The sequence below is a fragment of the Scylla paramamosain genome, chromosome 23 (genome assembly GCF_035594125.1).
Source record: "Scylla paramamosain isolate STU-SP2022 chromosome 23, ASM3559412v1, whole genome shotgun sequence".
NCBI lineage: Eukaryota > Metazoa > Arthropoda > Malacostraca > Decapoda > Portunidae > Scylla > Scylla paramamosain.
In genome coordinates, this window is record NC_087173.1 from 10,520,486 (window position 1) to 10,532,985 (window position 12,500).

Below are 12,500 nucleotides of genomic sequence, written 5' to 3' on the forward strand. Positions count from 1 at the left end.
GAGGAAAATTAAATTATGATTCTTGTAAACTTTGCGATAAAACGAGACAGATTGAGTTTTGTGAGGCAACCATTGTGTGTGTGTGTGTGTGTGTGTGTGTGTGTGTGTGTGTGTGTGTGTGTTCTTACCTAATTGTTCTTGTATTTTTATAAGATTACGTGAAGCTCGTAATATTGCGTCTTTTAAAGTTAGTCATATTTACCTTTTAAACTACTACGAATGCTCCTTGTGTGTGTGTGTATGTGTGTGTGTGTGTGTGTGTGTGTGTGTGTGTGTGTCTGTGTGTTTGTGTATGCCGGTCGCGTGCTCAGAATGGAGAGTTCACGCTGCGTTGAACAAATACCTAGAGTGGCGTTGCAAGCAGCCGAGTGTGTTGGATCACTGCTTAGTGAGTCGTTGAAATCACCAAGATGTGTTTATACTGTGCGTGTGTGCGTGCGTGCGTGCGTGTGTGTGTGTGTGTGTGTGTGTGTGTGTGTGTGTGTGTGTGTGTGTGTGTGTGTGAGAGAGAGAGAGAGAGAGAGAGAGAGAGAGAGAGAGAGAGAGTGTAATTTTTTTGCCATTTATCATCTCTCTCTCTCTCTCTCTCTCTCTCTCTCTCTCTCTCTCTCTCTCTCTCTCTCTCTCTCTCTCTCTCTCTCTCTTTCACAACCGTTCATTTTCAGAATCGTAACCTACCACACCCTTTCTCTCCTCCTCCTCCTCCTCCTCCTCCTCCTCCTCCTCCTCCTCCTCCTCCTCCTCCTCCTCTTAGAACTGGTCGCCGCAAAACAAGGTCAGCGGTCACGGGTCAAGTTTGGGGTCACAGGTCAGGAGGGGTTACTCTGAGGGGAGAGAGGGGGAGGGGGAGAGGAGGCAGGAAAAGTTAATATATCGTTTTCTGTTCAAGTTATGTTGACGTTTATCCTTTTGTCTCGACACGTTTTCTTTATCTTGGCGCGTCTTGGTCATAAAAAACGGGAATTCTGTGTTTTTTGTGTTTATTTGTGTTTATTGTTTTTTTTTCTCTTTCGTTTAGTTTTTTATTATTTTAAAGTGATTTTTTTATGTTCTAATTCTTTGTCTTTCTTTTTATTTATATTTGTTAGTTTTTTTTATGATTTCGGTTTCGAGTATTCTATTTTGAATTTCTATTTTGTTTGTGTTTTCTATAATTTTATTCATTCCGTTTCGTTTTTTGTTTTTGTTTTGCTTTGTACTGGTCGTTATTATTATTATTATTATTATTATTATTATTATTATTATTATTATTATTATTATTATTATTATTATTATAGCTACTACTACTACTACTACCATTACCACTACTACTACTATTACTACTACTACTACCATCTTTCAAAATTTTTCCTCCACTTTCTCTCCTTGGATCCAGAAAACTTTATTTCCTTCCTTGCTTTCTCTCCTCCACCTCCCTTCCCTCCCTTCTTCATTCCCTCCTTCCTTCCCTTCCTTATTCTTTTCCTCCTTCCTTCATTCCCCCTTCCTTCCCTTCCACCTTCATTCCCTCCTTCCTTCCCTTCCACCTTCATTCCCTCCTTCCTTCCCATCCTTCTCCTTTCCCTCCTTCCTTCATCCCTTCCCTCCTTCCCTCCCTCACTCATTACCTCCCCTCTTTCCCTCTCTCTCCCTTTTATTCCCTCCCTACTTCAATCCTTCCCTCCTTCCTAGATTCCGTCCCTCCCTCCCTCCCTCCTTCCCTCCATCTCTCCTTCATTCCCTCCCTCCTTCCTTCCCCCTTCCCCCTTGTATTCATTCTTCTTCACCCCCTCTCTCCTTCATTCCCTCCCTACTCCAATCCTTCCCTCCCTCAGTCCCTCCTTCATTCCTTCCCTCCCTCCATTCCTTCTAACTGAAGCGCCCAAGGGTTACAAAGATGACCGGATGGGAGAGAGGGAGGGAGAGGGAGAGGGAGGAAAGACAGAAGGGGGGAAGGAGGAAAGGATGGCCAGGTGGGAAGGGTGACCTCTCTCTCTCTCCCTCTCCCTCCCTCTCCCTCTCTCCTTTCACTTCTTCAAACGCGCAGGAGGAAAGGAAGAAAGAGAAGTGGGAGGGAGAAAGAGGGAGAGGGAGAGAGATGGGTAGTAAAAATATGTATTTAGAGCTTGCTGAAATAGCTTCCGGTGAATATATTTGAGAGAGAGAGAGAGAGAGAGAGAGAGAGAGAGAGAGAGAGAGAGAGAGAGAGAGAGAGAGAGAGAGAGAGAGAGAGAAAGGTTAGGTTGGGCTTATCAATTTATGTTAGTGTTGAGTTATGGCACCTCCTCTTCCTCCTCCTCCTCCTCCTCCTCCTCCTCCTCCTCCTCCTTGTGCTCTGCTTCCCCTTTCTCTTTGTGTTCTTCTTCATCTCGTCTTCCGCTTGTTCTTCTTGTTCTTGTTTTTATTTTTGTTTTTTGTTATTGTTCTTGCTATTTTCTTGTAACACTTCCTCCTCCTCTTCCTCGTTTTTTCTTTTTGTTCGTGTTCTTTTCCTCCTCTTCCTCCTCCTCCTCCTCCTCCTCCTCCTCCTCCTCCTCCTCCTCCTCCTCCTCCTCCTCCTCCTCCTCCTCCTAACCGTAAACCTTCGCAGGAAATCCATTTACAACATGTTTACCTGCTTTCCTTCTCCTTCTCTTCCTCTTCCGTTCCTTGCCCAGCTTTCTATCCCTTCTCTCTCTCTCTCTCTCTCTCTCTCTCTCTCTCTCTCTCTCTCTCTCTCTCTCTCTCTCTCTCTCTCTCTTTCCTATAAATTTTGCTGGTGAGAGGAAAAAAATAATAGTCAGTTCATTTTTGTCAGCGAGGCAGGGAGAGTGAGAGAGTGAGAGAGAGTGAGTGGGTGAGTTATGATGCTCCTCTTCACAGGCAGTCCTCGGAGCATGACGCCTTGTTGTGGCCTTGCTATGCTCTGTGCGTCTTTGTATTAATGCTGCTATGATTGGCGCTCTTGTTGTGGTGGTGATGGTGGCTGTCGGAGAGTTGTTGTTGTTGTTGTTGTTGTTGCCGTTGTCCTTAAACTTCACCATATGTATAATTGTTGTGTGTGTGTGTGTGTGTGTGTGAGCGAGGGGTGGCAGCATCATGGGCGGTAGCAACCTCCACGCCCACCCGACGCCCACCCCACGCCCACCCACGCCCACGGAGCAGCAGGGGCGGGAACAAAGGGCGGTGGTGTGGGCGGCACCTGGGAATACCATCACCACAGCCTTGGGAGAAACAAACAGACAAACACAATCTGACTGCCCAAGTGTACTGAGAAGAGAGGGAGAGAGAGAGAGAGAGAGAGAGAGAGAGAGAGAGAGAGAGAGAGAGAGAGAGAGAGAGAGAGAGAGAGAGAGAGAGAGAATGTGGGTGGGATAGGAGAACGGAAAGGAGGGAGAAAGGAGAGAGAAAGAGGGAGAGGGAGAGAGGGAGGGAGAAGGGAGAGAAGGTTTAGAGGAGGAAGAATTTGGAGGGATAGAAGGAGGAAGAGGAAGGGAGGAAAGAACTGATAAGAGAGAAAGGTAATGATAGGAAGGGAGGGAAAGATAGGGAGGAGAGTGAGAGAGAGGTACTAATGACTCTCTCTCTCTCTCTCTCTCTCTCTCTCTCTCTCTCTCTCTCTCTCTCTCTCTCTCTCTCTCTCTCTCTCTCTCTCTCTCTCTACAAATTTTTCATGTATTTTCTCTAACCATTCTTTCCATTTCTTCCTCCTCCTCCTCCTCCTCCTCCTCCTCCTCCTCCTCCTCCTCCTCCTCCTCCTCCTCCTCCTCCTCCTCCTCCTCCTCCTCCTCCTCCTCCTCCTCCTCCTCCTTCTCTACGTGCTCTGGAAAAGGAAGAGAAGTATTAAGAAACGAACCCATGAAACTAACACACTTTACCTTCCCTCCTTTCCTCCCTCCTTCCCTCTTCCCTTCCCTCCTTCTTTCATCCATCAGCCTAACGTGCGCCTCTACCCCTGCCCCCCCCCCACCAGGCCACCCACCCCAAGGTCACGTCCACAGCCTCGTAGGAATTCTTGTGTGAGATCTGTGGCGTAGGAATCTTGGCAGGATGTTTTGAAGAAGTCTTGAAGGATTGCCTTGTTTTGGTTTATTGGTGGCGGGTTTACGAGTGAGTTTTTGTGAGTTGGGGAGGTGGGGGTGGGGGAGGAAGAGGGGAGAGGGAGGGGGAAGGGGAAGGAGAGGGGAAGGAAGGAGGAAGAGTGTATATATTTGTTTTCTTTTTCCAAATATACGTGAATTTTATGTTATGTCACGAATGTTTTATTAATGTGAGGAAGGGGTTTGTGTGTGTCTGTCTGTGTGTGTGTGTGTGTGTGTGTGTGTGTGTGTGTGTGTGTGTGTGTGTGTGTGTGTGTGTGTGTGTTTTATGTTAATTAGTATATACACTTACACGAGTAAAACCGCCTTTCCTGCCATTCTTCATTCCTTCCTTTCTTTCATTCTTTCTTTCTTTCTTCCTTCCTTCCTTCCTTCTGTTCATTTCCTTTCATCTTTTTACAAACTGATTTCTCTTCTTCCTTCCGGTCTTCCTTTCTTTCCTTTATTCTTTCTTTTTTACTTTCTTTCCAGCCTCCTTTCCTTCCTTCCTTCATTCATTCTTTCTTCTTTCACTCTTCTTTCCTTCACTTCATTCCCTTTCATTTTTTAACATAGACTTCTTTTCTTTTCCTTTTCTTTTTTTTCATTCTTCCTTTATTTCTAGTAGTAGCAGCGGCAGTAGCAGCAGCAGCAGTAGCAGTAGTAGTAGTAGTAGTAGTAGTAGTAGTAGTAGTAGTAGTAGTAGTAGTAGTAGTAGTAAAGGAGACGAAGTGATGCTGCGACAGAGATGATGTTACTTGGGATGAGGGAGAGGGAGGGAGAGGAGAAAGAGGGAGAGGGAGAGGGAGAGGAGGAAACTAACCAACCACAGGCCACCTTTGTGTGACCTGCGCTGTTTGACCTGTGACCCTTTCATCATTTCATTTTTCTTCCCTCTCTTCCTCTCTTCCTCTCTCTTTCTCTCCCTCTCCCTCTCTTTATACGTACCTTCGTCTGTCTCCTTTTCTCTTTTCATTATATTCTTTCTTCTATTTCTACTTTCATTTCATTGTATCTTTCCTTTTTCGATCTTTGCTTTTTTCTCTTCTTTCTCTCCTTTTCTTTATTATTATTATTTTTTAATTTTTCTTACCTTTGTTTACATTGATGCTTCTGTTCTCTCTCTCTCTCTCTCTCTCTCTCTCTCTCTCTCTCTCTCTCTCTCTCTCTCTCTCTCTCTCTCTCTCTCTCTCTCTCTCTCTCCCGTGATCGACAACGCGAAAAGTGCCCGCGGTGATCTCCCAGCCCTAGTGTGTCTTCCCACGCCTACACACACACACACACACACACACACACACACACACACACACACACACACACGCACACGCACACTGGAGCCTGCAAGGGAAGGTGTTAAGTAAGCATCCAGAGAGAGAGAGAGAGAGAGAGAGAGAGAGAGAGAGAGAGAGAGAGAGAGAGAGAGAGAGAGAGAGAGAGAGAGAGAGAGAGAGAGAGAGAGAGAGAGAGAGAGAGAGACGAGTTATGTTAAGGGAAAATGAAGGAAGAGGAAAAATATGGATAAAGAAACAGAAAAGGAACAGAGAGAGAGAGAGAGAGAGAGAGAGAGAGAGAGAGAGAGAGAGAGAGAGAGAGAGAGAGAGAGAGAGAGGGTGTTGAGTCCCCTTATTATGGAGTTTACAGAGGTGGTGTGCCGCAGGGGTGACCTTTGAACCCAGGATGCTGTGGGGGGATGAGTAGGGGCTAGGGATCTCTCTTTACCCCCCTCTCTTTCCTCCTCCCTCTTTCCTCCCTCCCTTCGTGCTCTCTTTCCTCTCCCTCCATTTGCTTATGATTAACATTAACGGTTTATGGGTAATTAATCTGTGTGTGTGTGTGTGTGTGTGTGTGTGTGTGTGTGTGTGTGTGTGTGTGTGTGTGTGTGTGTTTAGCTGCCTCTTTTATTTGCTTTTCTCCTCTCTCTCTCTCTCTCTCTCTCTCTCTCTCTCTCTCTCTCTCTCTCTCTCTCTCTCTCTCTCTCTCTCTCTCTCTCTCTCTCTCTCTTTATCTTTCTTCATGTTATATTTTTATGTATTCTCTTAATTTTTGTGTGTGTGTCAGTCAGTCAGTTAGTCATCTCCCTCCCTCTCTCCCTTCTCCTTCTTCTCCTTCACCCTTTCTCTCATTTTCTCCCTTTCTCCATTTCTCCATCACTGACCTTCCCTTCTTCCCACTCTCATCTCCCTCTCTCTCTCTCTCTCTCTCTCTCTCTCTCTCTCTCTCTCTCTCTCTCTCTCTCTCTCTCTCTCTCTCTCTCTCTCTCTCTCTCTCTCTCTCTCTCTCTCTCTCTCTCTCTCTCTCTCTCTCTCTCTCTCTCCCACACCTTAATGAACCTCTCAGTCACTCACCTACCTGACCCGTGACCCGAGGTGAGGGGGGACAGGTAACGCCCTTGGTCATCTCTCCTTACCTGCCACAAGTCCCACCTGTGCCCCTTTCACCTGTCTCATCTCCGCCAGGTAGTTTGTGTTGCGGGGAGGGTCTTGTTCCTCTTCACTCTCCCTCTCTCTCTGTCTCTGTGTGTCTTTTTTTTTTTTTTCTTATGATGAGGTGTTGCTGAGTTACATTAACATTCTTTCTATTTATCTGTTTGTTGTATTTCTCTCTCTCTCTCTCTCTCTCTCTCTCTCTCTCTCTCTCTCTCTCTCTCTCTCTCTCTCTCTCTCTCTCTCTATCTATCTCTCTATCTCTCTCTCTCTGTGTCTCGTTCTCTCTCTCTTTCGTTCTTTCTCCTCGTTTTTTTCTCTTGTTCTCTTGTTCTCTCTCTTCGTTCGTTCGTTCATTTGTTTTCTTTCTAGTTTTCTCGCTCTCTCGTTCTCTCGGTCTCTCTCTCTCTCTCTCTCTCTCTCTCTCTCTCTCTCTCTCTCTCTCTCTCTCTCTCTCTCTCGACGAATTTAACATTTTTCTCATTCATTTTTTTGTATATTTTCATTCCGAATTTTTTTTGTTAAATGTTTTTTTTTATTAATTTGGAAAATGTACATATCTTGCATTTATTCCATTTATCTTCCAATTATTTATTTCTTTACTAACCCATCTCTAATTCTCATATATTTCCTTTATAATTTTACTAATTACCTGTTTATTCATATTTTTTTCTTTTTAATCATGTTTTTTCACTTATATGAACCGTGCACCTGGAGGATTTATTGGCCTTCCATTCACCACTATTGATTTTTCTCAAGTTGGTATGAATGCGGCTCATTTAGAAGCGGTTTCCTTTGAGTGGCCGTCAGACAACGCCATCTGTCCGCCGCACTTGTCACTACCCTCGTGATGCATCGTATTACCGTCTTCCCTCCCCCTCTTGTGTCTGTGAGGAAGAGAGAGAGAGAGAGAGAGAGAGAGAGAGAGAGAGAGAGAGAGAGAGAGAGAGAGAGAGAGAGAGAGAGAGAGAGAGAGAGAGAGAGACTATAAGCGTAACTTTCCCACAATAAAAATAAACCATTGCAACTTAACTTACTTTAATATCATACCAGAGAGAGAGAGAGAGAGAGAGAGAGAGAGAGAGAGAGAGAGAGAGAGAGAGAGAGAGAGAGAGAGAGAGAGAGAAGCATAGACAAAAACAAAAATAGAAAAATAAATAGATAATGAAAAAGAAAATAAGAGAAAGAGAAGAACAGCTGCACACACACACACACACACACACACACACACACACACACACACACACACACACACACACACACACACACACACACTTGAAAGGAGAGAATGGTCTGGCTGGCCCCGTCTTTTCAACCCTTCTTATTAACCCGACCCCAATGGCGCTGCCTCTCCCTCTCCATGCCGCCTAGTTATCACCGAGCAGCGTGAGAACGTGAGCGGGGCGTGAGTGTACCGGGAGAGAGAGAGAGAGAGAGAGAGAGTGGAGGAGGGGTTGGATGATAAAGCATGAGAAGACATAATGAAGAAGTTAAATAAAGAAGTTAAGTTAATTACGTAAGAGAGAGAGAGAGAGAGAGAGAGAGAGAGAGAGAGAGAGAGAGAGAGAGAGAGAGAGAGAGAGAGAGAGAGAGAGAGAGAAGGATGAATTGGGAGAAAATGTAAAAATGAAAAAAAATAAGGACGATTACCTATCACAGAGAGAGAGAGAGAGAGAGAGAGAGAGAGAGAGAGAGAGAGAGAGAGAGAGAGAGAGAGAGAGAGAGAGAGAGAGAGAGAACATCCACATTTTTAAAAATTTTCTTCCTCCTAGACCACCTGCGATTTCTTCATATATTTCCCGTTTTCGTTCAAGATTTTCAAGGGGTAACAAAACCAGCCATTTATTCTTCTGGGCAAGCACGTGGCGGTGGTGGTGGTGGAGGTGGTCATTGTGGTAGCTGTGGTTAGCTTCTTCCATCTCATTTCGGTTCATTCTGGATAGTAGTAGTAGTGGTAGTAGTAGTAATAGTGGTGGTTTTCGAGACAGGAACGTACAAAAAAACATAACTTCATTTTTTCTCATCAGTTTTATATTTTACAACTTCCTTCTCATTTACTCTCCCAAAAATCAAGAAAACGCAGATAAAAGGAAGGAAAAAATAATATCATATGCTTAAGATCATTTTGTCTTTTTTTTTCCGCTTATTGTGATCCCGTTAAATTTGCATAGAAGGAAGCTGCGCAGTGGGAGAAAATTGGTGTAGTGCGCAGCCAGGCTAGGAATGCGATGGGTGTTTGTACTCTTTCTCTCTCGGTGAAGAATATAGACCGACCAGAGAGAGAGAGAGAGAGAGAGAGAGAGAGAGAGAGAGAGAGAGAGAGAAAGAGAGAGAGATTCATTATGGTCAAGCTTTTCTCTTTCTTAAAAGTACTCCACATCTGTCATTGTCTTTCACTATCCATATATGACTCTCTCTCTCTCTCTCTCTCTCTCTCTCTCTCTCTCTCTCTCTCTCTCTCTCTCTCTCTCTCTCTCTGGTACTACACGATCCTTCTAATAGTTTTCCAACTTTTTTCACATTTTGTTTATTAGTCACACACACACACACTCTCTCTCTCTCTCTCTCTCTCTCTCTCTCTCTCTCTCTCTCTCTCTCTCTCTCTCTCTCTCTCTCTCTCTCTCTCTCTCTCTCTCTCTCTCTCAGTCGTGTCATCCAATCAGCAAATCCGATCAGCTTGACAGTCTCGGTTTCCGCCAATCAGGAGGTCTAATCTGCTCCACCAATCACTGACCGCCTTTCCGTTTATCGCCAATCGAAAAGAAGACAGTCACAATGCACATTCTTTTCCACCCATTCCACGAACCACGAAGGGAAAGACGGACCGGTTCAGAGAGAGAGAGAGAGAGAGAGAGAGAGAGAGAGAGAGAGAGAGAGAGAGAGAGAGAGAGAGAGAGAGAGAGAGAGAGAGAGAGAGAGAGAGAGAGAGAGTCGCTTAGTTTCTGTTATTGTTACATGTATATCAATTTTTTTTTCTTCGCATTTTTCTTCCATTTTTTTTTTTTTTTGTTATTCAGTGTTTTTTAGTCTTATATTTCGTAAAAGAAACATGTTTGTGAGTTTCTAATGCATTTCTAATTGACATTTCAACAATTGGCTTTTCCTTTCCAATATATTTTTGGCAACTATCGTAATTTTTATAATAATTATTGAACATTTTATACAAAGTTTGTCTTTCTATATATATTTTTTTCTAGGATCGAATATTAGTTACTTAATTGGTATAAAAATTTAACAATGGCTATTTTTTCAGTATTCCAGTAGTCATCGTACTTATTCTCTGTTGATTATCGAACATTCTAAAAGCTTTCTCTCCACTTTCCTCAAAGAATGGTGTGAGAATTCTTAATAATATTTTTTTTTTCAATACTATAACAATGGTGGTATTTTTTTCAATATTTCAGCAATCATGGTACTTATCTTTTATCGGTTATCGAATATTTTTTCAGTTTGTTTTTTTTTAAATTTCCTCAAATAATGAATTGTGAATTGTGAAACGTTAACAATATTTTTTTTTTTTATTTTAACAATTTCCGTATTTTTCAATGTTTAGTCAGTTATTGTGCTTATTGTCTATAATTATCGAACACACTTACAGGATTACTCCCCAATTTTCTTTGATAAAGAAGTACAGCAAAGTTTTAACAACAAAGTATTTCCTTCAGTATATTAAGTTATCACATTTTCTCGATATTCCAGCAATCATCATACATTTCTATATAATTACCGAACATTCTTAACAGTTTACTCTAAGTTAATAATGAGGTGTGAAAATCTTAATAGTAACGCATTTCCTTATCGGTAATCATCATAGTATGAGTGTTACACTTTTACGAGCTTTTCCTCTTATTTCCTTTCGTACTGAAGTATAAAGTCATAGCAATAATGTACTTGCTTTAATATTTTAACAATTATCATATTTCTTTCCAGCATTTTAGCAAATTATCGGTCTTTTTTTTTCAGTATTCCAGCAATCATCGCATATTCCTACATCGAACACTCTTACCAACTTTTCCTCTCATTTCTTTCTTAGCAATAGCTTATTTCCTTCAATATATTAACAGTTATCAATATTTTGCAGCATTACAGCAATCATCGTACAGTCCTATCTAATTATCGAACACTCTTACCAAATTCTCTTCGTTCTTTCTTAGCAACAATGTAAGTACGCATTTCCTTCAATATGTTAACAATTATCGTACATTTTCCATAATTTCAACAATCATCGTACAATCATATCTAATTATCGAACACTCTTACCAGCTTCTTCCTCTTATTTCCTCTAGTAATGAAGTGTGAAATTTGGCGGTGATTTATGTCTATCTTTCCTGCCGCTGCTTCGATTGTGTTGCCTGAGCTGCGTGTATTCGCATGACTCCCTTTATAATTGAAAGCCAAAATTACGAAGCGGAACCCCTGCCATTCTGAACCATTTTGAATCATTATCTCTGTTTGTTCTTTGTAATTTCTATCATCGAGGTGGAAGGTTAGGAGTCAGAATACGGATGTTTTTTTTTGTTTTTTTTTATTCTTTGTCTGTGTCTGTGTTTCTTGTTGTCTCTGTCTCTTTCTGCGCGTTTCATATTCTTTTTTATCTTTGTCTCTCTCTCTCTCTCTCTCTCTCTCTCTCTCTCTCTCTCTCTCTCTCTCTCTCTCTCTCTCTCTCTCTCTCTCTCTCTGCAAGTCACAGTTCCTATTTCTTTCATTTCTTCATCGATAACTTTATTTTTTTCTTAGCTCAAGGAAATGAAAGGAAAGGGAACATAGACCAGAACTAATTCGATTTTCCACCCATGATATGACTTTTTTCTCTAGTTTCTTTATTTTTTCTCACTGCTGAATGTTCTTCTGTTCCTCCTTCTCCTCCTCTTACTCCTCCTCCACTTCCTCCTCCTCCTCCTCCTTTCTTTCTCATAACGAACAATGATTAAGAAGCGAAATTAAACCAGACTTCCTCCTCCTCCTCCTCCTCCTCCGCCTCTACCACCACCAAACCAAGATGATTAAGAACCTAAATGAACCGAAATGAACCGGACCCGAAACTTCCTGGCCCGGGTGTTGACTGCTGGCCGTGCGAACCGTACTGCTGGAGGCGTCAGAGGTCAGGGTCAGGGATCAGGGTTCAGGGGTCAGGGGAAGGGTCAGGGGAGGAGGCAGGCCAGGTCACAAGCAGGGGAGAAATGTTAGGGGAGGGAAGGTTAGGGAAGGAATGGTTAGGGAAGTGGTGAACGGTTGATTATAATCTTTGAGTTCGAATCAGAAGAGGAAATCGGAGAGAGAGAGAGAGAGAGAGAGAGAGAGAGAGAGAGAGAGAGAGAGAGAGAGAGAGAGAGAGAGAGAGAGAAAGAGGTTGTGTGACTTGTTTATATTTCATTTTCTCTCGTTTTCTCCGTCTTTTTTTCGTCTTTTGTTATTTTTTTTTCTTTTTGTGTTTTGGTTCCATGTTTCATTTTCTTTTATTGCATTTTCTTTTTCTTTTCTTTTTTGTTTTTTTCTCTCTTTCGCATCTTCCTTTCTTCTTGTTTCTCCTTTGTTGTTATTTTTGTTTAATTGTGCGTGTTCGTGTACACTGTCTCTCTCTCTCTCTCTCTCTCTCTCTCTCTCTCTCTCTCTCTCTCTCTCTCTCTCTCTCTCTCTCTCTCTCTCTCTCTCTCTCTACCCAACCTTACTGTCTTTTCATGCTTAACCCTTTATATTTACCACCACCACCACCACCAACAACACCAACAACAACAACAACAACAACAACAACAACACCACCACCACCACCACCACCACCACCACCTGTTTGTCTGATTAAGCAGAATCCTTGAGAGTTACCTGATGGCTTCCTGATAGGCACTTCTCTCCCAATCAGAGCCAGCCATCAGAGTGACCAGAGGTGTTTTCTTCTTCCTCGTCTTTCTTTGTGTCCATCTCTTGTCCTTCTGCCCTTCAGTGCCTCTCTGGTATTGTTCTGCCTATAAACACTATTCATGAAGGTACAATGCCCTATCAATGACTGTGTGTGTGTGGTGGTGGAAGTGGTGGTGGTGGTGCT

The 12,500-nt window shown here is 42.8% G+C and overlaps 1 protein-coding gene across 4 annotated transcripts in view; it reads left to right on the forward strand.

Annotated features, from left to right (window-relative positions):
* The window catches only part of LOC135112151 (hornerin-like), an 84,036-nt gene that overhangs the window by 46,832 nt on the left and 24,704 nt on the right, over positions 1-12,500 (forward strand). The window lies entirely within an intron of this gene.